This window comes from Euprymna scolopes, chromosome 46, assembly GCF_053919585.1.
Source record: "Euprymna scolopes isolate OS-2025 chromosome 46, ASM5391958v1, whole genome shotgun sequence".
Classification (NCBI taxonomy): Eukaryota; Metazoa; Mollusca; class Cephalopoda; order Sepiida; family Sepiolidae; genus Euprymna; species Euprymna scolopes.
Genome location: NC_136527.1, coordinates 84333997 through 84360518, shown reverse-complemented (window position 1 = coordinate 84360518; position 26522 = coordinate 84333997). Strand labels below are relative to the sequence as shown.

Below are 26522 nucleotides of genomic sequence, written 5' to 3'. Positions count from 1 at the left end.
GTTGGGGGGGACAACAATAAATAAAAAAACATAAAAACACAACAAATAAAAAACAATAAATAAAAAAAATATAAAAAAACAAACAAACAATATGGGGGGATTTACCAATTCTATACTTTCACCTAACAATTTTATAAACAAAAAAAAAAAATCGACTAAAAACGAAGAAAGAATCGGAAGTGAATTGGAAACACTAATCGTAAAGATAACCACAAAAATAAAAAAACAATAAAAAACAATTTGTTAAAAAAATTTACGGATTTTCAAATATTTTTTAATGAAAGACAAAATTTTATCAAAGTTACGAATAGACGAGAAACACAGAAACACGAGAAAAGAAAAAAAACAAAAATAAAAAATTATTTTTAATTTTTTTTTTATTTTTCAATGAAAAATTTTAAAAATTTCGATTCCAATTTTTCCGTTTTTTTCGACGGAAACAAAAATTTTGTTTTTAAAAACAAAAATGCGAGGAGAAAATTTTTGATTTTCTTCAAATTGAAACAAATTTTGTTTCGGAAAACAAAAAATTTCATTTTTATCACAAAAAAACATTTTTCCTAATTTGTTGAAATTAAAATCTAAAAAATCTATTTCTTTTTTCATCGAATTAATTTTTTTAAAATTTAAATCAAAACAAATTAATTCGTCATTTAAATTATAATTTGAAACCCAAATTTTTTCATTAAAAAAATCAAAACGAATGCGGGAAATAAAAATTGGATCAAAATTTGTTTCAATTGTAAAAACTTTTAATTTTTCACAATTCTTTGAAAATAAATGGATTCGAAATTTTTCATCCAAAACAAAAATTTGTTCGTTTTTTTCAAACAAAGAAAAAAAATTTGTTTTCGTTTCAAAAAAATTTTTCAATTCAAAAAATGGAAATTTTTTTTTTCTTTTTGAAAACAATAAATTTTTGTTTCCATTGAAACCACAAACGACAAAAATGTTTTCTTTCGAAAGAAAACAAAAGTCAAAAGGTTCGAAGGATTCGTCGTTTGTGACAGAAAAAAATTGGAATTCAGTTTTTATTTCACCATTTTTTCTTATTTCTATCAGCGATTTATTGATTAAATCGCAAACAAAAATATTTTCTTCTTTTTCGTCGACGAAAATCGTAAGTATCCATCGATCATTTTTTTCTGGCAAATCGATTCGCTTTTCTTTGTGGATTTTTTGGATTTTCCTTCCAACATTTTCAAACGTGACGAATGCGTCATTTTCGTTTCGCAAAGAACAATCGATGGTTTTTTTCGCGCCAATAATCAGGAAATTCGACAAAAATTTCATATTTCGTCTCCGTCGATGGCAAATCATGTCGAAAAACTGGACATTGTTTTTCCAACATTTGCATTCCACGAAAAGCTTCGCAATCTTCAAGATGTTTGCTGATCAAATGATCAAAATTCAGTTGCCATGTGGACATTTCTTGGAGAATTTCATCGTTTTGTCGCTTCGTTCGATGACATTTCGCCAAAATTTCTTGCATTTGTCATCGATTTGTTCAGTCAATCGCCAAGCGTCACGTTTCGCTTTTTCACAAATCGATTCGTATTCCGACCAGATTTGCACACGTTTTATCGCGCAGTCCGATTGGAATTCTTCAACAAATCGAAAAAGATTTTCCGTTGATTCATTCACTTCTTCTTCAAATGATGTCATTTTGTGCTCGAGGGTGGGGAACTGCTCCTTGCGTTTGACAATTTCATCGCGGACCCTTAACGGGGTCACATTCGTGCATGGGGTCATCGGGTCATTTACATGCGTAGCGTAACATTTGTCGCAGTAACAATTGTAGCATCCTTCGCAAAACATCTCCAACTCTTTCTTGTGAAGATCGCAAGTGTTCTGCATCTTCATCACCAACGCAATTGCATCCGATCTTCGCATCGCATCCAAATCTTTGGAAATATGGGTATTTAACAATTTTTTGTGGTTTCGGATGCAATGGTTACACAACAGCTTTTGGCATTCTCCGCACCCAAATTTCGCCACGGATAAAATGCCATCCTCCGAACACCAATCGCATTGGAACCCTTGACGCATCAATTCCTTTGCGATAATCGGGGAGACACCAAAGTCTTTCCAATCCACAAATTGTGCATGACACTTCGGACAAGTGCAGTTTGTGTTCGCTTCATCCAAAGTGTTTCCAAAACACGACCGACATACGCTATGCAAACATGGCAAGCATTTCGATAGTCGGTTTAGTTGCTGTTCACAGGCGACACATTGGTAAAGTTACTCGAATTTATTGGAAGCCATTGCCTACTGAAATAAAACAAAATAGAAAATGCATTAGATTTCACAATTAAACATCGTTTAGGACATTATATAGTTACACACACACACACACACACATATATATATATATATATATATATATATATATATATATATATAATTGAAATACTCAAAAGAATTTTCTAACATAACAAATTCCCAGAACTAATGTATATCTATATAGAAATAAGCCTTACAGGAAGCAATATAGGTAAACTCACATTTAGTCTATATATATATATATATATATATATATATATATATATATATATAATGTAAGTTTATTAACTATGAAAGGGGGTCACTAATCCCTTTTTTAGTTTGTGTTTTTCCTGTTTTCTTACATAACACATTTCCACAACTATTATATATCTTAGAATATAAATATAAATATATATATATATATATATAAATAATATATAAATATATATATATAAATAATATATATATAGTATATAAATAAATATATATATAGAGAGAGAGAGAGAAAGAGAGAGAGAAAGAGAGAGACATAGAGAGAAAGAGACATAGAGAGAGAGAGAAAGAGAGAGACATAGAGAGAAAGAGAGAGACATAGAGAGAGAGAGAGAGAAAGAGAGAGACATAGAGAGATAAAAATACATAGAGATATAGATAGAGTAAAAGTTAATCATTGTTTTGAGGACACAAGTTTACTTGCCTCCCCACGAGGGCAGAGATAGACACAAAGACGATTTTAAAAAGGCAATCTGCATTGGGACAACCAAAAAATTAAATTACCTCAGTCTAGAAGGATTTCTTTTTCTCTCACCAATGGCAAAAAAGATCAAGTTTTTAATGGAAAAAAAGTCAATATTTAAATATTTGGTACTCTTGCATAATTTGACCCGGATTCTTGGGAATTCCCGTCAATCATCGGTTTGAGCCGCAACAGACGCAGACTAATTTCCCTCTCTCATCTATTTATCTATTGTGGCCACCAAAGTCCGTGTTCAATTTAGTACTACGTTATAATTGAAAAGTGAACCCCCACGTGAAAGGTTATAATTTCTTTTTCCACAACTTTTTTTTCATTGAAGTTTTTTGGGGGGATGCCACAGAATTTTTTAATATATTTTTTTAAAGAAAATATGTAAAAATATTTTCATAAAAATCGTCAATTGTATAGGAAAATTTTTTTTTTTAGTTTTTTCATGAAAACTTAATATTTTATTTTTATATATTTTTTGTTTGTTGAAACAATTTAAAAAAAATTTTTTTTAACTTGTTTTCTCATTAAAACGGGATTTAAACTGTATTTAAACTTTAATAAATCCAAAACAATTCATGAATCGGACACGTAATCGCCTTAAAAAGGTAAAATCTCTATTTTAAACAAACGTTTTAAATTGGAAAAAAAAATTCAGACAAACATTAAAAAGGGGGGGGTTAAAATATTAAAAAAGGAAGGAGAAACAGGAATAGGTGAAGGAGGAAGGAGAAAGAAAAAGACAGAGGGGCAGAGAGGCAAATAAAAAGACGAAAGGGAGAGAAAGAGAGAAAGAGAGAGAGAGAGTAAGCGTAAGAGAGAGAGAGAGAGAAAGAGAGAGAGAGAGAGAGAGAGCAGGAGAGACAGGGTAAGGGGGAGAGATAGAATGAAAGGCAATATTTGCATAAACGAAAGCCAAAGCAAAAGAGAGAGTGGTATTAAGGTCAAGTTGACATGACTGTTTCAACAGTTTAATATAAATAAATATATATATATATATATATATATATATATATATATATATATATATATATATATATAGGTATGAGGGGATGTAGGTATATGTTTTTTTTTCTGAGTCCAAACAAGAGGGGATGTAGGTATATATAGATGAGAACCCTATAGACCAAGCCTTCTCAGATTGTATTCAAGTGAAAAATATATATATATATATATATATATATATATATATATATATATATATATATATATATATATATATATAGGTATGAGGGGATGTAGGTATATGTTTTTTTTTCTAAGTCCAAACAAGAGGGGATGTAGGTATATATAGATGAGAACCCTATAGACCAAGCCTTCTCAGATTGTATTCAAGTGAAATATATATATATATATATATATATATATATATATATATATATATATATATATATATATATAGACAGGGTAAGGGGAGGGGGAGAGATAGAATGAAAGGCAATATTAAATAATTCACTTTTTAAATATATATATATATATATATATATACATAACTTCAAAATTTAGCTGAATTGGGTAGCTCACCGTGAAAATATTTTTCATAACTTTTTTTTTTTTCACATGTACAAATATTTTTTTTTCCTTTAGGAAATTAACTTTAGTCTCTAATCTTTCAAATACAATCAAAAAATAGTCGGAAACCTACAAAAAAAAATATGATAAATCGGCTTTGAAAACTATTTTTGCCCGCCCATGAGTTGAATTGACCGACTTTAATTCAACTGACAGTACTCAACGATAAGAAACGAATTTCTTAAAGGGGCTGTCATTATTTTTTTACTATAATAATTAAATACCTACAGACACTAGTGTTTCATCCTTTCGGGAATCTTCAGTGCAGGGTGTCACGATTAATACCAGTTGAGCGATTTGAATCCTGCAACACGAGGCACCTCTCGCTCGATTAGCGAAGACCTAATCCATTCGGCTACGATTAACCGGGTGAAATAACGTTGAATTTAAACATTTTAATTTTAAATGTTTATTTACGTCATTTAGAGATGATCTAATCGTTATACGATGATTTATGCATATATATATATATATATATATATATATATATATATATATATATATATATATATATATATAAGATTGTTGGACTGACTTCCTCATCTTGGCTGTTACAGTCACATGTTTCGGCCGTTTTGCCCTCCGGCCTTCATCAGGTGTTTTGTATCGAACTAGTGAACCGTTTGTTAGGAGTCTCGAACCCAACCCTTTATTATTATTACTGGGGTACCGTGTTCAGACTCCAGTTAGGCTCTGGGACATAGTTGCTGATTCTCTGTTTTGAATGTTACTAGCTGGAGTTCAAACGGTACCCCCGTAATAATAATAAAGGGGTGGGTTCGAGACTCCTAACAAACGGTTCCCCAGTTCGATACAAAACACCCGATGGCAAAACGGACGAAACGTTGTGACTATAACAACCAAGATGAGGAAGTCAGTCCGACAATCTCAATAAATGAAAACACCTCATCTCAAAAATACAGACAATATATATATATATATATATATATATATATATATATATATATATATATATATTGATAATTCACGAAGAGTTACAAATTTCAAGTGCAAAGTGCGCAAAAATCATATCAATGGTTTAACGACAGATCAAGCGGTTGCGGTGCTGGTCTACACGGCCAGGAAACTCTGACTCGACTGTCTAGGTTTGGCATGCAGTGTCCCTTCATTCGGTTCCATCAGCTCGCAGTGAAGACTGTCAGAAAAATATTTTTGAAATTCGTTTTCTTCGAATACTAATTGGATGAAAAGTCCACACCTTTGTGCTTTCAACTACGTCAGCGAAAAAAGACAAGTTTTTAGTTTTATGCCCGCAGAAATTGCATTATTGTAGATAACAGATGTACGTGCAAGTGAAACGTTCCTTATACCTCCGTTAATATGTTAGAAAGCAGGATAAAGAGAAGGAAAAGGATATCGATATCGCGACCTGTGGGCTGAAATATGCAACTGCTGGAAAAAAGAGGCGATGACCGTATGTGTCTCAAACTGAAAGTGTTGTGCATTTGTTTGAGGAAAGTAACGTGGTTCACTTGTTATTAAGTAGAAAAGAGGAAATGGAAAATTATCTTATGAAATTAAAAAATAAATTTAATTATGATAGAATTTATTCTAAATAAAATAATTTAAAAAATAGTCTGAGTGAAAATATAAGTACAACTTTGGAAATTATAAGATCAAACTAAAATGACATTAAAACTGAAATATATTATACCACAAATTTGTTGTTGATATAAGAAATATAAGAAAACAAAGCCCACTTTTAAAACACAAATCTTTATTTTGCATTCTAAGAGATAAACGCAAAAAATGGTTTAAGGAAAATAACGTGGTTAACTTGTTATTAATTAGAAACTAAGAAATGGAAAATTATTTCATGAAATTAAAAATAAAAGCAGACGAAAAATGATATTAAAACTGAAATATGTAACACCACACATTTATAGTTGATGTAAAAATATCAGAAAACAAATCAGTTTTAATTTAATTGTTTGTAACAGTATAGGTTTCCATAGTTTAAAAAAGATTACACTTCTTGTGGTCACTTTGTCTTAACAAACTCCAATACAAGTATTCATCTAGTCTGGTGGAGTATCCAGCTTCGTGTTGTTACACAGGGTAAATCTTATATAGACTGCGATTTTTATGTAATCGTGAATATTCAGTCAGTAGGGGAAACTATGCTCAATCATGTTTGTTCCAGACAAACTCAATCAAAGGTAAATATGAAACAATAAAGGATAGTTCTATCAGTAAAATGTGTAAATGACTTTTTTAATTGCATTTCACATTAAAAAGATTTTCCACTTTTAAATTTTTTTGTCAGTTTATTCAAACTGTAGACGAAGCATCCTATCGGATGCAAACATTCACCTCCTACTTCAAAGACTCCAACCGAGAGATCTTTTTAAGATTCTAGTTTCTTTTCATGTCATACAAAAGACCTTGGTATTTCATTATGTTTTCCATTTTATCATCTGCTTAACCTAACATCATTGTGAACATTACCTTCTACTAAGGTTGCCTCTTTCTACTTGTCTCATCACTATGTCAAGTTTTTTTAGACTCTGTTTTCAAAATGTAGGAATTGAAATTATAAGATCAGACTAAAAGTAATATTAAAACTGAAATATATAATACCACAAATTTATAATAGATGTAAAAAAAAGATATCATAAAACAAATCATTTTTAATTCACTTGTTTGTAACCAGTATAGGTTTCCATAGCTTTAAGAAGCTTAAATTCCATGTGGTTCCTTGGTCTTAACAAACTCCAAGACAAGAATTCATCTAGCCTGGTGGAGTATCGAGCTTTCTCTTGTTACATAGAGTAAATCTTACACCGACTATGTAATTCAGTCAGTAGGGGAAAGTATCCTCAAGCATGTTTGTTCAGTAAAACTCGTTTAAAGAGAAATGCTAACGACAAATAATCGTGAATATTAAACAACAGAAGTTATTGTCTAGTAGACATTCAAGTTCTCCCAATTTTTGTAAGGTTGCTTCTTTTTATTTTTTGTTCCATATGACTATGTCAGCTTTTTAGGCTCCGTTTCCAAGATGTAGGAATACAATAGCCATAGTGGATGGTGAATGACTTATTTCCGACTGTTTTTTTCTGGTATATGTTCCCATGATTTGCTGTTGCATTCGATATTAAACTTTTTATAGATCGTCCAGTGGAGATATTTATATGCGCCATTGTGTCGTGTTGTATAATAGTCATACTCCAGCAGAACCTTACAGTTGGAAGTCAGGTGGATCACCCTCTCTACTTCTATGAGGCAGAACCAACATTTGCTACCATGGTTAAACCACTCCTTTTCTGAAAAGCATTGATCATCAAGCCTTGATCTTGGGCAGCCATTATAATTCTATCAAGGTCGTAATGGAGCAATCCCATTTTCAGTCTATGGATCTTATTTCATGGTGTTTGTGTACCATTTTAGGTTTAGATTTTGGGAGCTTATAAGATATTGTCCGATACTCACAATAGTTTTACGATGCTGGTGGTCAACCTCCGAGAGACCCATAACCCCTGCTGCTCTAGGCAGATACAGCTATGTCAATTTTTTAGTTTTGGAATCCATTTGGCATTTTATAATTTGTTCGATTATATTCTATAGTCTCATATCTTCCCACTCTTATCCAGAAGCTTGAGTGAACACGACCTTTATATTTTGTACCAATTTTTTCTCTCATTTCGGCATATTGAATGCAATCATTCTCTTCTATGCCAAAGGTATTTACTTTTTTCCTGCTTTTCTTGGTTCTTGATTTAAGTATCTTCATCAGGCAGTATGTTTTCCGTTAGGACCTTCTTTCCAGCATTGATGAATCACTTTGCACATCTGTTCAAACAAAACATTATTCCAATATACATGGAGAAATTAGGTAAGACTTGTTTGGGTTTCATCCTCCTCTGGGAGACAGCCCTGACCAAAATGCTTGGCCAGCTGAGTGACTGGTGTTGTTCTGCTGGCTCTTGTCTCTTGATGTTCGTATACTATTGAGAATGTGTGATTCTGGGAGCTTCTCAGATATTGACCGGTACTCATAATAGTTGCCCTGTGTTGATGATTGATCTCTGAGAGTCCCAGACCTCCTTCTCTCTTGAGCAAATACAGATACTGATTTATTTATATTTACATAAAAATACATCAACCAGCTGGATGTAAAGACATGGAAGCTGCTAACACTTATAGCATTAGTAGCTTCCATCTAGTCGGTTGGTGTATGTTTTGTGGCCAGTCAATCATACCAAAGTTATATGTTATTACTGCCATAGCCAGATGGTTGATGGCAGTTATTTTTATTTGTAAGCATATTTTCCTCACCCGGCATACATATTCTTTACTAATCTTCTACCTCATCTTGGCATGTTGTATATTCTCATTTTCCTCAATGCCAAGGTACTTGTAAGGCTCATGCTCTTCTAGATCCCTGATGTCGATGTTTTCATTAATCTGCATATTTTCTGTGTGGGTCTTCCCAGCTCTGAGTGTACATTTGGCACATTTATCCAGGCCAAACTTCATTCCGATGTCACTGGAGAATGTGTGTACTACCTGCAGAAGGTGGTGCAGATCAGTGTCAGAGCTGACATACAGTTTAAGATCGTCCATGAAGAGCAGATGGTTTACTCTCTTGCTTGTATCTCGATGGCGTCCCTGACTAAAATTTTAGGCAGCCTGTTTGTTATTCAGGAACTTGCTGAGTGGGTCTATTGCCATACAAAAGAGTAAGGGAGACAAGCTGTCACCTTAGAATACTGCCCTCTTGATGTTTACTTCAGGGATGATAGTCTTTCCTTCATTGTGATTGAATGTTATGGTGGTTTTCCACATCTGAAGGTGAGCCGCCAGTGGTTAATTACCGGGTGGATATTGTATAACTCAACGTACTGAAGTAACCATGAGTGTGGCATGTGGTCAAATGCCTTCTGGTAATCGATCCATGCCATGCTCAGGTTTCTTTGCCTTTCCTATAGTCTACTAAAATCAATAGCTGATCTTTGGTATCGAGGCATTTTCTCCTGCATCCTGCCTGCTCGTTTTCAAGGTAGGTTCCAGAAGATAGGTTGTCATATATATCGTCGGCTACTTGACCAGCGTGAGTTCTCACGTTTCACTAAGACATGAATATACACACTGTTGGCTGATCCAAGTGGACCTCTGTCATAGTAGTGCCATTATCTGAGGTAAGAGGGTTCACACCTTCAAATACCTTTTCTCGTCTGGTGTGTGAACGAGTAAAGGGACCCTTTTTATCCTGGGCGACGATCAGCCAGTATGGATTATTTTTGGTATTCATTTTCATTTTATTTCCTCATTGTTAGCGCCTTTTGATTTAATATTCAAAGCTACCCCTATAGAGGGGGTTCCCCAATCCACAACCTGGGGACGCTCTGTATGGCTTGAGGATACAGCACAATGAGTTTTCATGTTTCCCTAAATTTGATTTGTCAGAACTAGAATATGCACACACTTGACAAGAATGTGGCTTTTCCCCAGTGTGAGTTCTCATATGACTCACTAAAGTTGATTTTATAGAACAGGAAAATTCACACTCTGAACAAGAATGTGGCTTTTCTCCGGTGTGAGTTCTTATATGTTTCACTAACGTTGATTTTTTAGAACAAGAATATCCACAAACTTTACAAGAATGTGGTTTTTCCCCAGTATGAGTTCTCACGTGTGTCACTAAGTCTGAGTTTCGAGAACAAGAATATTCACACACTTGACAAGTATGTGGTTTTCCCCCAGTGTGAGTTCTCATATGTCTCACTAAGTCTGATTTTTGAGAACAAGAATATCCACACACTTGGCAAGAATGTGGCTTTTGTCCTGTGTGAGTTCGCATATGTCTCACTAACATTGATTTCTGAGAAAAAGAATACGCACAAACCTCACAAGTATATGGTTTTTCCCCAGTGTGAGTTCTCATATGGCTTACTAAATGTGATTTTCGAGAACAAGAATATCCACACGCTTTACAAGAATGTGGCTTTTTACCAGTGTGAATTCTCATGTTGGTCACGAAGTTTTTTTTTTTAAATCAAGACCTTCTCCAGTGTGTGTTTTTTATGATTCACAAAATGTTATGTTTGAGAACAAGAACATCAACACATTTTAGAAGAATGTATTTTCCCCAGTTCTTATATATTGGTTATTTCAATTATATTTAGTTCTATATTGGTCATTAAAGTTTATTTCCACACACTTAAAAAATGTGGCTTTTTAAAGTGTGAGTTTTATTTAAGCTGAGGATCCAGCAATATATATCTACAGAGTACTTTGTATATTTCAAGCAAGATGGTATTTTAAAGAACGTTTATAAGGTGTTGCTTTTCTATAATATATTTTTCGAGCTTTAGTTTAAAGAAAATATGAATTTTTTAAGTTGATTCCTTATATTTGAAGATTAAACACATTTTTACAAACATTTATATTACCTTCGTGTTATGTTTTCACCAATGTTTAGCAAAATTCATTAAATAGTATTGTCCAGTATAATAAAATTTCCCACAGATGTTGCTCTAGTCAGTTAGAACTGCTTACAGTTAAATGTTTCTCAAAAATATGGCTTTTCTCCAGTGTGAGTTCGCATGTTTCACTAAGTTTGAGATGTGAAAACAAGAATATCTACAAACTTCACAAGAATGTGGCTTTTCCCCAGTGTGAATTTTCATCGTGATTACTAAAGTTTATTTATGAAAACAAGAATATCCACACACTTTACAAAAATGTGTCTTTTTTCCAGTGTGAGTTTTCATCGTGATTACTAAAGTTTATTTATGAAAACAAGAATATCCACACACTTTACAAAAATGTGTCTTTTTTCCAGTGTGAGTTTTCATCGTGATTACTAAAGTTTATTTATGAAAACAAGAATATCCACACACTTTACAAAAATGTGTCTTTTTTCCAGTGTGAGTTCCTATATGTTTTACTCAATCGTATCTGGCAAATCAATTTTATCCGCGTTTTTTTTTCAATGAATTTTTAATCTGTTTTTAGAGTTTCCGATAATAAAGAAAATATGGATTTGTTAAAAGTCACATACTTTTCTGATTCCTTATATTTTTACACACATTTTTACAAACATTTATATTACCTTTCTGTTGTGTTATGTTTTCACCAATGTTTAGCAAAATTCATTAAATAATAAATTGTTCATTACAATACATTTTCTCACAGATGTCGCTGTAGTGTTCCAAATAAAGTAATATCTGTTTACAGCTTAACGTTTAAAGATCATGATCCTCCATTAAAATTGAAATAGGGTTCAATCAGGAACATCTGTAAAAAATAATGAAATTCAATATTTTTAGTATTTACATTCATATATTATTATACGGTTTGTTTATTGTTGTCAATATTATTAGATTGAACCACAACATCTAGATTTAGTTAATCTACAAAATCTAAAAACATCATCAACATGACATACAATGTTGCTGAAGGTATTATCTAGTTGAATTATTATTTATTGATTTGTTATGATTTTCATCAGTGACAAGAGATACATTTATTTATATTCTATTATATATATATATATATATATACAATACTACAATATATATACATGTATCTTAATGTAACAATGAAAGTAAATTACCATATGTCCATCTGAACGTATTTGTTGCATACACCTTTTTTGCTTTCTTCAAGCACGTATGTATAACTGATATATAAATATGCAAAATTATTGAAAATATTGAAACATTTTCTTAATTTTGGTTTATGCTGTACTCAAAAAGATAATAATTTGGTTAAAAAAACTACAATGATATTCTATATATTTCTATTCATCAATCCTATTATTCCATCTACATTTGTTTGAGGGAATTTATCCACTCACCGCTAATTCAACTGAACATAAAATTATTTGTAACTACAATCGTTTAACTTATAAGTGTGTTAATGTTTCATCTGTCTTTTAAATATTATTATGAACAAATTTTTAGTTTACTAATTGTCGTTCAAAGCAAATCTTCCAAGCATGTCTCTCCCAGAGACGTCTGCGTTGAGCTCTCAAAGCCAGTATATTCATTTCTTTTTAAGTCATTTTTAGTTCCTGATATTTTGTTATCTTTTCTGTTTAGCTCTTTTAAGGCCAAACACTTGAGTTCATTATGATTTTTATTAAAATTTGTTGGCTCTTTTAAGCCAATATATTCATTTCTTTTTAAGTCATTTTTAGCTCCTGATATTTTGTTATCTTTTCTGTTTAGCTCTTTTAAGGCCAAACACTTGAGTTCATCATGATTTTTATTTATATGTGATGGCTCTTTTAAGCCAGTATATTCATTTCTTTTTAAGTCACTTTTAGCTCCTGATATTTTGTTATCTTTTCTGTTCAGCTCTTTTAAGGCCAAACACTTGAGTTCATTATGATTTTTATTTATATTTGATGGCTTTTTTAAGCCAATATATTCATTTCTTTTTAAGTAATTTTTAGTTCCTGATATTTTGTTATCTTTTCTGTTCAGCTCTTTTAAGGCCAAACACTTGAGTTCATTATGATTTTTATTTATATTTGGTGACTTTTAAGCCAGTATATTCATTTCTTTTTAACTCATTTTTAGTTCCTGATATTTCGTTATCTTTTCTGTTTAGCTCTTTTTAATTATTATTTTTATTTATATATATTTATTTCTGTTTAAGCCATTTTTAGTTCCTGATATTTCGTTATCTTTTCTTTTCAGCTCTTTTAAGGCCAAACACTTGAGTTCATTATGATTTTTATTTATATTTGATGGCTCTTTTAAGCCAGTATATTCATTTCTTTTTAAGTCATTTTTAGCTCCTGATATTTTGTTATCTTTTCCTGTTCAGGCTTCTTCCATATTACAATGTCTGACTTGATGGCCCTTTCTTTCATGTATCTGCCCAACTGTATTTCTTTGTAATAAAACACTTTTGTCATTTTTTGTTTGATGTGCTTCATAATCCCAGATGTTCAACGATTTGTAAAGTTGAATCCCCCCAAAGACATTGACAAGAATGTGAGCTTTTATTCTCTTTATTTTTCCTATCATTTTGTTTAAGTCAGGGTGAGGAATCCTACCAGATACCGAACATTCACCTGCCATTTTATACATTTCAACTTAGAAATCGTTTTCATATTTCTCTTTTGCACTCGGTTTCCCTCTGTTTTAATGTGGTTTTCACTTTATTTTGTTTTATTTTACTTCAGTCGAAGTTCTCAGAAATAAAGGTCCCACTACCTGGGCTAACACTTATATGAGATACATAGATATTAGAATGTTCCATTAAAGTTCTTTATCTCTCAAACACTGAGTTAGTAAAGAAATTGACAACATAATCTTCCTCTCCTACATAAACCATTTTCATATGTTGTAGTATATCTTTTGTTTTAGTCTTTTGGTTTTACTGAATTCCAGGACAAGAATTTATCTGGTCTGGTGGAGTATACAGCTTCATGCTATTACTTGAGTTAATATCACTTGGAGAAGGTACACCATTCCTCGTAAAAGCTAATATGGGTTAGCTGTAGGAAGGATATCTTATTTAGGCAGCGAATATTATGTAATTTGGTCAGGGATTACTTCTAGGGAAAAGTATGCTCATGCCAGGATGTGAGTTCTCATATGGCTAACTAAATTTGATTTTTGAGAACAAGAATACCCGCAAACTTTACAAGAATATGGCTTTTCCCCAGTGTGAGTTCTCATATGGATCACTAACGTTGATTTTGCAGAACAAGAATATCCACACACATCACAAGAATGTGGCTTTTCCTCAGTATGAGTTCTCACATGTTTCAGTAACGTTGATTTTACAAAACAAACATATCCACACAATTGACAAGAATATGGCTTTTCCTCAGTGTGAGTTTTCATATGCTTGACTAAGTCTGGCTTTCGAGAACAAGAATATACACACACGTCACAAGAGTGTGGTTTTTCCCCAGTGTGAGTTCTCATGTTTTACTAATGTTGATTTTTCAGAACAAGAATATCCACACACTTGACAAGAATGTGGCTTTTCCCCAGTGTGACTTTTTATGTTTCACTAACGTTGATTTATCAGAACAAGAATATCCACACACATCACAAGAATATGGCTTTTCCCCGGTGTGTGTTCTCATATGGTTCACAAAATTTTATTTTTTAGAAGAAGAATATCCACAGACTTCACAAACATGTGGCTTTTTACCAGTGTGAGTTCTTATATGATCCATTAATGATGATTTATTAGAACAAGAATGTGGCGTGTCCCTTTTTGTTTTATTTTACTTTTGTTGAAGTTCTCAGAAATCAAGGGGCCCACAACTTGGGGCTAACACTTGGACTCTATATGAGATACATAGATATTCCATTAAAGTTCCAATTAGCCATTTTGTATGGTTTAGTACATATTTCTTACTGGATTCCAAAAGAGGAATTCATCTAGTCTGGTGTAGTATCCGGGTTTTGCTGCTACTTGAGATAACAGCAACTGGAGAAGGTGAACCATTCCTCGTTAGTCTTGGTGAGATCTTATTTGGGCAGCGAATACGAAATGTGATTTTTAATCGTCACGATTTACTTCTAGGGAAAAGCATCCTCATGCTCTTCAAAGAGACTGTAGACACTTGAAGATCGCGTCAAGTAGGAATTCAAATTCCCAGTGTGAGTTCTCATGTGTTTCACTGTAGACACTTGAAGATCGCGTCAAGTAGGAATTCAAATTCCCAGTGTGAGTTCTCATGTGTTTCACTGTAGACACTTGAAGATCGCGTCAAGTAGGAATTCAAATTCCCAGTGTGAGTTCTCATGTGTTTCACTGTAGACACTTGAACATCGCATCAAGTAGGAATTCAAATTCCCAGTGTGAGTTCTCATGTGTTTCACTGTAGACACTTGAAGATAGCGTCAAGTAGGAATTCAAATTCCCAGTGTGAGTTCTCATGTGTTTCACTAAACTTGATTTGGTAGAAGAAAAATATCAACAAACTTCAAAAGAATGTCGTTTTCCTCATGTGTTGCTAAATTTTATTTTTAGAATAAAATATCCACACACCTTACAAGAATGAGGCTTTTCTCTTTTTTGTTTTATCTTACTTCAGTCGAAGTTCTCAGAAACCAAGGGGCCCACTACCTGGGGCTAACACTTGAAATCTATATGAGATACATAGTTATTCGAATGTTCCATTTAAGTTCTTTATTTCTCAAACACTGAATTACTAAAGAAGTTGAGAATATAATTTTTATCTCCCCAATTAACCATTTTCATATATTGTATTATATCTTTTATTTTGGTCTCTTGGTCTTACTGAATTCCAGGACAAGAATTTATCTAGTCTGGTTTTCCCATGTGTGGCTGACTAAATTTTATTTTTAGAATAAAATATCCACACACCTTACAAGAATGAGCCTTTTCTTTAGTGTGAATTCTCATATGTGTAATTAACTCTGATGTTGCAGAAGAAGAATATCTACACGATTGACAAGAATGTTGCATTTCTCTTTTTTATTTTATTTTTCTTCAGTAGAAGTTCTCCAATGTGTGTCCTTTTATGAATCAATAAATGTGATTTTTGCGGACAAGAATATCCACAAAGATGTATTTTCCTTATGAATACAAGAATACCCACACACTTTAAAATATGCATAGTGTCCAGTACGAATATTCTCACAGATGTTGCTGTTGAGTTCCAAAAGTCATAACTGTTTACAGATTAATGTTTAAAGAAAAAGTATCCTCATGCCAGATTGTTCTGACAAACCCCTGTACAGAGAGACCTTAGACATTCGAGGACAGTGTCTAGTAGACATTCAAGTTCTCTCCAGGCATTCAAGTTCTCAAGTGTGAATTCTCATATGTGTAATTAACTCTGATGTTGCAGAAGAAGAATATCTACACGATTGACAAGAATGTTGCATTTCTCTTTTTTATTTTATTTTTCTTCAATAAAGTTCTCCAATGTGTGGCCTTTTGAGTTCCAAAAGTCATAATTGTTTACAGCTTAATGTTTGCAGATCATGATCCTCCATTAAAATTGAAATAGGGTTCAATCACGAACATCTGTAAAAAATAATGAAGTTCAGCATTTTTAGTACTTGCATTCACATATTAATATTCCGTTTGTTTATTGTTGGTTTATAAAAGAATAGTCAAAATATTTTTATCAAATTAAAGACGAGTTAAAAATTGATATATTATTGTGAGATTATTAATTCACTGTTTAGAATTTTACCAATGTTTGACTGATGTTATTTCCTTTCATGTATTCCTACATATCTGCTCTTGTTCACAATTTATTTACTTTTGTGATATTTCTTAACCGTTGATTAACACCTTTCAGCTGCCACATCAATGTGCTTTATAACGTTTTACATGTGGTTTATTACATGTAGACTGAAATGGTATGACGTCACAATATTATCAGTTTTTTCTTTATCTACAAAAATTACTCTAATTAAATCTTCAAATGACTTTCAAATATTTGCAACATTTTCAATACTGCATAAAGACATTTTTTAATATTTTACAAGAAATATTGGAGCCAAACTTTTATTAATTAAAATGTCAGGTTATTTATGATGAAAAAAGGCAACCTATAAATGTTCAAGCTGAAAGAATTTGCATTTTTTAATCAAACGCTAAAACTTTCCATTAAAACTTTGTGCTAAAAATGTGTGGTATATGTAATTCTTTTATATATAAGTAAATATTTCGATAGAATTAAAAATTGTGTGTTATATGTAATTCTTTTATATATAAGTAAATATTTCGATAGAATAAAAAAATGTGTGGTATATGTAATTCTTTTATATATAAGTAAATATTTCGATAGAATAAAAAATGTGTGGTATATGTAATTCTTTTATATATAAGTAAATATTTCGATAGAATAAAAAATGTGTGGTATATGTAATTCTTTTATATATAAGTAAATATTTCGATAGAATTAAAAATTGTGTGTTATATGTAATTCTTTTATATATAAGTAAATATTTCGATAGAATAAAAAAATGTGTGGTATATGTAATTCTTTTATATATAAGTAAATATTTCGATAGAATAAAAAATGTGTGGTATATGTAATTCTTTTATATATAAGTAAATATTTCGATAGAATAAAAAATGTTTGGTATATGTAATTCTTTTATATATAAGTAAATATTTCGATAGAATTAAAAATTGTGTGTTATATGTAATTCTTTTATATATAAGTAAATATTTCGATAGAATAAAAAATGTGTGGTATATGTAATTCTTTTATATATAAGTAAATATTTCGATAGAATAAAAAATGTGTGGTATATGTAATTCTTTTATATATAAGTAAATATTTCGATAGAATAAAAAATGTGTGGTTTATGTAATTCTTTTATATATAAGTAAATATTTCGATAGAATAAAAAATGTGTGGTTTATGTAATTCTTTTATATATAAGTAAATATTTCGATAGAATAAAAAATGTGTGGTATATGTAATTCTTTTATATATAAGTAAATATTTCGATAGAATAAAAAATGTGTGGTATATGTAATTCTTTTATATATAAGTAAATATTTCGATAGAATAAAAAATGTGTGGTATATGTAATTCTTTTATATATAAGTAAATATTTCGATAGAATAAAAAATGTGTGGTTTATGTAATTCTTTTATATATAAGTAAATATTTCGATAGAATAAAAAATGTGTGGTTTATGTAATTTTTTTATATATAAGTAAATATTTTGATAGAAAAATATGTGGTACATGTAATTCTTTTATATATAAGTAAATATTTCGATAGAATAAAAAAACGTTTTACATGTGGTTTATTACATGTAGACTGAGATGGTATGACGTCACAATATTATCAGTTTTTTCTTTATCTACAAAAATTACTCTAATTTTTGTAATATTTAACAAGAAATATTGAAGCTAAGCTTTCATTAATTGAAATATCAGCTTATTTATGATGAAAAAGAGGCTATTTATAAATTCAAGCTTAAAAAATTTGCATTTCTTAATCAAACGCTAAAACTTTCCATTAAAACTTTGTCCTAAAAATGTGTGGTATGTGTAATTCTTTTATATATAAGTAAATATTTTGATAGAAAAAATACGTGGTATATATATATATATATATATATATATATATATATATATATATATATATATATATATGTAAATATTTCGATAAAATAAAAAAAATGTGTCTTATATGTAATTGTTCTTTATATAAGTAAATATTTCGATAGAAAGAAATTGATAAACTGCATCGTAAAACATACGTCATTGATGAGTTAATTGCAAACTAAAACAAATTAGGAAGAAAATGATAGACATATTATAAACATTGATTAGTTTATTGCAAACTTAAGCAAATTAAAACAACTCAAAAAGATTTTTCTCAAACATAATCCAATCCTTACACAAAATAATCTTGTACTATTATATGTGATTAGATACTTTTTAGAATATAACCCTTGAACATTTAAGAGATACTTAGTAAGAGTGCAGTGATTCAGAGCACAGGTGTTTATCAAACAGAAAAATAACATGCAGTTCAAAAACGTTATAAGTAAAGTAGTATGCAGTGAAGTTCAGTGCCAGCTATATTATGTTCTACTAGCAGGACCTGCTAACCGGCCTTGCCCGGTGGAAGCTCTAATCTTGTAGAAAAATTTTCAGTGCCAGTGTTGATGTTGTTGCTAAACACCCAACCTCCTCATGTAAAGAACGGCTTTTCGAATAGAAACCTCAAACCTCATGTTAAGAACGGCTTTCAGAATGGTCACCAACAACATTCCTATGTTAAGAACGGCTTTCGTAATAGACACCCAATTTGGTAACATGCAGTTCAAAATGTAATATGTAGTGCAGCTCAGTGGCAGCTATGTTATGGTCTATTACATTCAAGTCAACGGCTTTGTTAACTAATCTTATTATGGGACAAAAAATTATTCTGTTTATTAAATTATTAAACGAAATCATGTTTACAAAATAGTTAACAACGCTCTATCGTTATATTTAAACTAAATTTATAAAGAATAAAGATATTATTTGGAAAAACATTCCGAACAAGAGGATTTGTTCAACATATATTTTTTGGAGGATTTATAAAAAAACATTTCAATTAATAATAAATATGTTTGTAATTTAAATAAGTTCTAGTGAGAGAAATCACATTAAAAAAATAAACTTTTGTATGAACTAAATATGCATGGGATTGATTTTCGCAATTAACCGTTGAACTGCTGAACCATTTTTAGTCGGAATCTGTAATTCTCTATCAATATACAATTGAAACCAAACTAATTATATACGTGCTTAAAGAGTAATAAGAGCTTACATGTAAGTATTCAGCATTTCACCAACTAATTTAATAAACAAAAGATACCGTAAAAATATTGTTGTTCACTTTCTTAAATGTTAATAATCAAATTAAATTATGTAATAAAATAATAATACTTCAAACATCATATCATAAAATGAAACAAAATATATTAAAATGATATATAAGATAATATTAATAATATTAGTTTAATATTAGAAAATATAAATATCCTTTTAAGTCTTTCTGGAGACTTTTAAAATATAACTGAAAGAGTATTCTTTTTTCATTCGTTCCAGAAGGTTCCAGAAACTAAGTGTTCTATATTATGGGATTCTGGAACATTCTCTAGCGATTACTATAAATAGAAGTGTATGCATTTGTTAAAACCAGTTATTGATTCATACACCACATTGAAAGGAATGTGAATTTGGGCGACTTTTTTGCAACAATCATAACTCTGACCAACTTATGAGAAATTAATGAGCACACTGAACGTTAAGCCTAATAAACCATTATTTAAACAAACTACATCTTGGAAAATATGGATTTTTCTGAATTTATATTTTTACCAAAAAAATATATATCTTTGCATGGTATTTAAATATTTTTGAAAGTTGATGTATTGCTAGAACAAAAACCTAAATTATCTCCCTTCGACCATCCCTTTAGTGTAAAATAGTTTTTGTCACATTAACTTTTTGTTTACAATAAATTTCTTTTCTTTTTCACTCCATTCTGTTTTTTGTTACTCTTCTTTATATATTTATATAGAAGTTTTTTTGTATATGTATGCATATATATATATATATATATATATATATATATATATATATATAATTTGCAATAGTAAACAGAATAACGAAACAAGGGTTTACATTTCAATTTTAAATTCGGGATGTTTTTTACTCATACATTCTACTTTATTTTGGTATGTTTTAAATAAAAATGACACTTCCACTCATTAATAATAATGGTATAATTTAGAAAGCTATTCTTAACATGAAAAAGGGGATCCTTTTTACTCATACATTCTACTTTATTTTGGTCTGTTTTAAATACATTGTAAGGTGAAAACAAAAGAATAGTTACAAAACACCCTCCCTTCTCATATTAAGAATGGCTTTCAAAATAATGACGTTTCAGCACAGCACAAAAATACAAAAGTACCCAAAATTTCATATTTATTGGTCAATAAAACATATTTAATCATTTTAAAATTGCATTTTTTTTTAATTTATTAAATAACGCGATTAATTGAAATTAAATTTTAATCCCATGATCACATTTTTGGCAGAGTTTCTGTAGTTGTACAAATAGCCTCGAACCGTCTTATCCAAAAAGGGGCATGTTGGGTTGACACCGGTATATATTGCTTAATGTAAACAGAAGTTTGTTTATATTAACGTTATTATTGAAAATGTAATCCTGTGATAACAATTTAATTTAAATTAACCACGTTGTTTAACAAATAATAAAAGAAATAATGCAAGAGTAAGTTTTAAAATTATTAAATGTTTTTATTTTATAATTTAAAAATAAAAATGTTGGACAATAAAAATAAAATGTTGGTTTTGTTTTCGAAAAGAAATAATGAAAGATGGAGTTAAATATTGATTAATTTAATCACGTGATCATTGAAAATTTAATTATTTAATTGTTATGAAATAAAACACCTTTAATCATTTTAAAACTTTGTCTTTCATTATGTTTTTTATTTGTTAAACAGCTATTATTTGTATTGTCCAATGTTTTACATTTTAAATTATTAAATAAAAATTTTAAATTATTAAATAAAAATATTTAATTATTTTATTTGTTAAACAACGTGGTTAATCTAAAATACATTTTACGTAAACAAACTTGTATATCGGTGTCGACCCAACGTGTCCCTTTTTTGATAACAGGGTTCGAGGCTATTTGTACAATTACACGGAAAATCTGCCTAAACAAACTTCAATAACATAAATTTATCTCTAAGAAAATAACTGATGACATTAATAAAAATAAAATCGATGAAAATGTAATGTAACGAATCATCGAATATATTTTAAAGAAACAACAAATAATAATAAAATACAGGGAAGAAAGTAAATTATATGTTGTTTGTTAAATATATTTTAAAGAAACAACAAATAATAATAAAATACAGGGAAGAAAGTAAATTATATGTCGTTTGTTAAATATATTTTAAAGAAACAACAAATAATAATAAAATACAGGGAAGAAAGTAAATTATATGTCGTTTGTTAAATATATTTTAAAGAAACAACAAATAATAATAAAATACAGGGAAGAAAGTAAATTATATGTTGTTTGTTAAATATATTTTAAAGAAACAACAAATAATAATAAAATAATAATAATAATAATAATAATAATAATAATAATAATAATAATAATAATATACTTACCGGTGGGAAATAAGAAACGTATATGTCGTCATCGAAAAATCAATCATTGATGTGACGATGTTAGTGACGAGTTTCACGTTTTAAAAATGGCGACGAGAAAGCTAGTTCGCAGAAAATTAAAAAAAAAAAAGAAGTGAGATATATTTTTAGATGGATGTGATATTTTTTACTGAATATTACATGTAAAATAATTTTTTTATTATTTATCGTAATATTTTAACATTTTAAAGGACAACGAATAAAAGAAAATGACATTTTCTTATTCTTTGAATTGATTTTAATTCGAATGCTAGAATATCCCTTTTATGGCCAGATTTTGCAAATTTGGCAAAAAAAAAGCAGTTTAGTGTCTACTTTTTAGCTATTTTTTTTTTAAATTGGCTTAAATTTCGTCTTTTTTTTTCTTATTTTACATAAATATTTATTTAATAGTAATTATTATAAGAAAAGGTGCTTGTCCACAATCCCGCAAAGGAAAGGTCATGATTTAAAAAAAAAAAAGAAAAGAAAAGAAATCGTTTAACTTTAAAAAATTGATTGGCTTTTTAACGGGCAAAAAATAGACGAATTAAAGTAAGGGGTGTAATCTTTTGAAAGCCGATTTATCAATAAACAGTTTATAGGTTTTCGATTACTTTTGGATTATATTTGAAAGATTACAGACTAAAGTTCATTTCCAAAAGGCAAAAAAAAAAAAAAAATTGTAAACGTGAAAAAAAAAAGCTTGGAAAACTGTTTTTTATGGCGAGCTAAACAATCCAGCTAAATTTTGAAGTTCAATAAATTCATTGTAAAAATCATTTAAAAGATAATTAATAGTTTTCTGGGTCTTTCAAAGAAAAATTTTTAACTATAAAATAAAACACAAATCATTGAAAAACTTCGTCTTTCATAATTTCTTTTTTATTTTTTGTTAAACAACATATTATTTGTATTGTCAATGTTTTAAATATTAAATTATAAAATAATTTTAAATTATAAAATAAAACATATTCAATCATTTTATTTGTAAATTTTATTACGTAAAGTCCTAAGATATGAATAAAATAAAGAAAACGTCTTGTTTGTACAAAAAATAGCTTAGTCTAGGCACCGCCAAAACTGGGGGGGGGGGGGGCAGGTAAGTACTTTTTGACGGACCGTCTTTTTAAAAATCAATCAAAAATCAGGTAATTATCCAATCAATACGAAATTTTCAGCGATTATTAAGAGAAGAATGAATTTTATAACAATGTACTTATTTTTCATAAACAATATTTATATATGTATTTTTTTTTTGCTTACATCCCCCCTTGTTTTGAGGGGGTACAAATATGCTTAAAATAATCATCTGAAACTGAACAAAACATATTCCGTTGTTGTAAGATAAAAAAAAATTTACATACCTTATTTTGACGTCTGAATATCAGAACTTTGATTGTGTTTATTTATTCCGCTTTTGACTTTTGGAGTGTGAAATTCGGTGAATATGTTAAGTAAAATAATTAATTTAAGTTAAGCAAAAAAAAAAATCTTTTTAATATTTATATGAAAAAAGCCGTTTTAAAATCTTTGATAAATAAATTAATAATTTTTTTTTAGCGAGCTGAATAATGCATTACCATTATTAAACAGAGAATGCTTTGAAGAATCGATACAAAAAAATCGATAAATATTGTGCCCCTTGTGTTAAAAATATCATCAGTTTTTTTATAACGTTTGCCGCCTTTCGACTACGGTGGACCATACGCGCTGAAATAATTTTGTTAAATCTCCGTGACTGCCAAAACCAGTACAAGTGTGAATCAGTACAATTTATGTTGGTCAACACTCACATAGAAACGAGACGTTTCTCTTTTCATTGCGAGACAAAATTATGGATGGTAAATAAAAATTTATTATTTTTATTATTACACGTGTTTATTTTTATTTTACCGAAACTATAGTTGACATTTGTTCGTCCGTCTGCCATAAACGAAACGTTACAGAGAAAAATTAATTTTAAACTAGAAACAGTACTTTTTTTATACTGCGAAAAATACGCACCGTAAAAAAAATGGTTCAACCTTCTTCATTGAATTATTAGGTGAAAGTGCAGAATAGTTGAACACCCCCCATGTTAAGAATGGCTTTCTAAATAAAGTTATTATTTTAGTATGGTCCGTACACTTGCAGCCTCAGGGTTGCTTATGTAGTTTAGTTTAATTTTTATTCTGCTTTAATCCCCCCCCCCCATTTGGGGGAGCCTGACCCCCCACACACATACGCATTAAAAACCAAACTCATCAAAATGGTCACCCATCTGATACTGGCCAACTTCGGGGTTGCTTATGTAGTCAAAAAACCCTACAGTTCTTCCTCGTTCAATGAGGAGAAATCTTTCTAGACTGGGTCAATTTTATGAATAAGTGGAATTATTGGAAATCCAGGTACTTATATTATAATATTTTTGCATATTCTCATAGAAAATAACCCTAAATCTTAGTTAGACTAAAAATAAACAACTTAATTCTTTCAAAAACCTTTTTTGAAAAATATTTATATACGCTTTTTGTGCAAGACAAAAAATGTCAATCGTTAACTTTTGGGGAAATTTTAACATTTAAAATTTAATTAAAAATAGTAGAAAAAGTTTTACATTATTCAGCTTTCTATATGATAAAATTCAGGATTTTATCTTTCTGGAAAAAAAAAGTTACTCAGAAATCATGGATTTTAATAAATGTAATTTCGTTTTAAAAAACAATAACAACTTGATTTTTCGGCCACTTTTGGCGGTGCCTAGCTTAGTCTGTATCGGTTTCAAAATCACCGCCTCAATTTTTCTTTCTTTCTCCGCGCCCACCCCCCAGTGTTTCTCTCTGCATTCCCTTCTTTAAAATAAAGGACGTGATAGGCTAACACGAGCTAGACATATGAACAATATCCGGGTTCAGTGAATACATTCACCTTCTCTTTCTTTCCATTCTCGACTCTTATGCACGTCAGAATTCAAATCTATCAAACAAAATGCCAATAATTAAAGCAATTGAATTATTGCTTTTTAGACGAAATTAATTTAAATGGAATTCAAATCTATCAAACAAAATGCCAATAATTCAAGCAATTGAATTATTGCTTTTTAGACGAAATTAATTTAAATGGAATTCAAATCTATCAAACAAAATGCCAACAATTCAAGCAATTGAATTATTACTATTAATATATATATATTAATTATTACTTTTTAGACGAAATTAATTTAAATGGAATAAACAACTCCCAAGCATCTTTTGATTGCATAAATTTCGCTTTAGAATTAATTAGACTCGTTTGTTTGTCTTATTAGGAGCGACACCTCTAACATCACACTGGCCAAATAAATAAAGCCAGCTTCGGCCCAGCCGGGCCTGAGCGAAGGCTCCCAGAGCAACAACCGACGCTACCAGTCATGTCGACCGAATACATTAGCCCCCAAAATTCTTGCAGCATACCGAGAAAAAAAACGATGGCCGACTTGAAAGATACTGTTAACGATAAAAAGGATTCCCAGCAGCAGCTCTCAGTGTTGTCTTTTCCTTAACACTGACCCCAACGTTCTCAGTACCCACCATATGCCCCGGATCATCCTGACGACCAGCCGATCGTCCAGACCCAGCAAGCAACCCTGAACCATGCTTCGTTTAGCAGACCTGTTCCAGACCTCCAGACCTTAGCCTCCAGTGACGTGCGACCTCCCGGACAACCAGCATCCAGATCATGCGAATTTTCGCTTCTTTTGCAAATAAAAGGAGAACCCTTGTCTTTAACCAAACAACCTGTGTCTGTCATTCAGACGACCGGCCCTGCAACAAATTAGCCCCCATAATGAGAGATTCTGCCCTTCACAAAATTACGACAAATGGAAGTTTTGTAAATACGAATTTTACGGCATCTCAAATTTTGCGACAGTCGAAAAAGATAGTCTGAGAATGAAGTTATGTAATTCAAAAGAAGGGAGGGGTGCTAGTTTTCTTTTTTTCCTTCAGACGTGCATCCGTACATTCCTATCCTGAATGTTTGTATCATTTTTACCATCTTTTAATTTAATTATTTTTCTATGTTCCTGTTTTCAAATCATTTTTTTTTAATTATTGTTGAAGATTATATAAAAATTATTGTTCAAGATTATATAAAATTATTGTTCAAGATTATATAAAAATTATGTTATGCCGAATGTTCACATTCATGCGAGCAAGGAAAATATCTTTAATATAAAAATTATGCGAAATCTGTAAATTTTTTTCGTTTGAAAATATTAAATAAATGAGGCTTAATT

At 30.2% G+C, this 26522-nt stretch overlaps 1 long non-coding RNA gene across 1 annotated transcript; it reads right to left on the bottom strand.

The window, feature by feature from the left end:
• Nucleotides 1–7216: 7216 nt before the first annotated feature.
• LOC145271246 (uncharacterized) lies at nucleotides 7217–22348 on the bottom strand. The gene is made up of 2 exons (XR_013865774.1): nucleotides 22247–22348; nucleotides 7217–16582 (listed from the first exon to the last, which is right to left on the bottom strand). It is a non-coding gene; the product is annotated as an uncharacterized LOC145271246 (long non-coding RNA).
• Between the last annotated feature and the right edge of the window lie 4174 nt (nucleotides 22349–26522).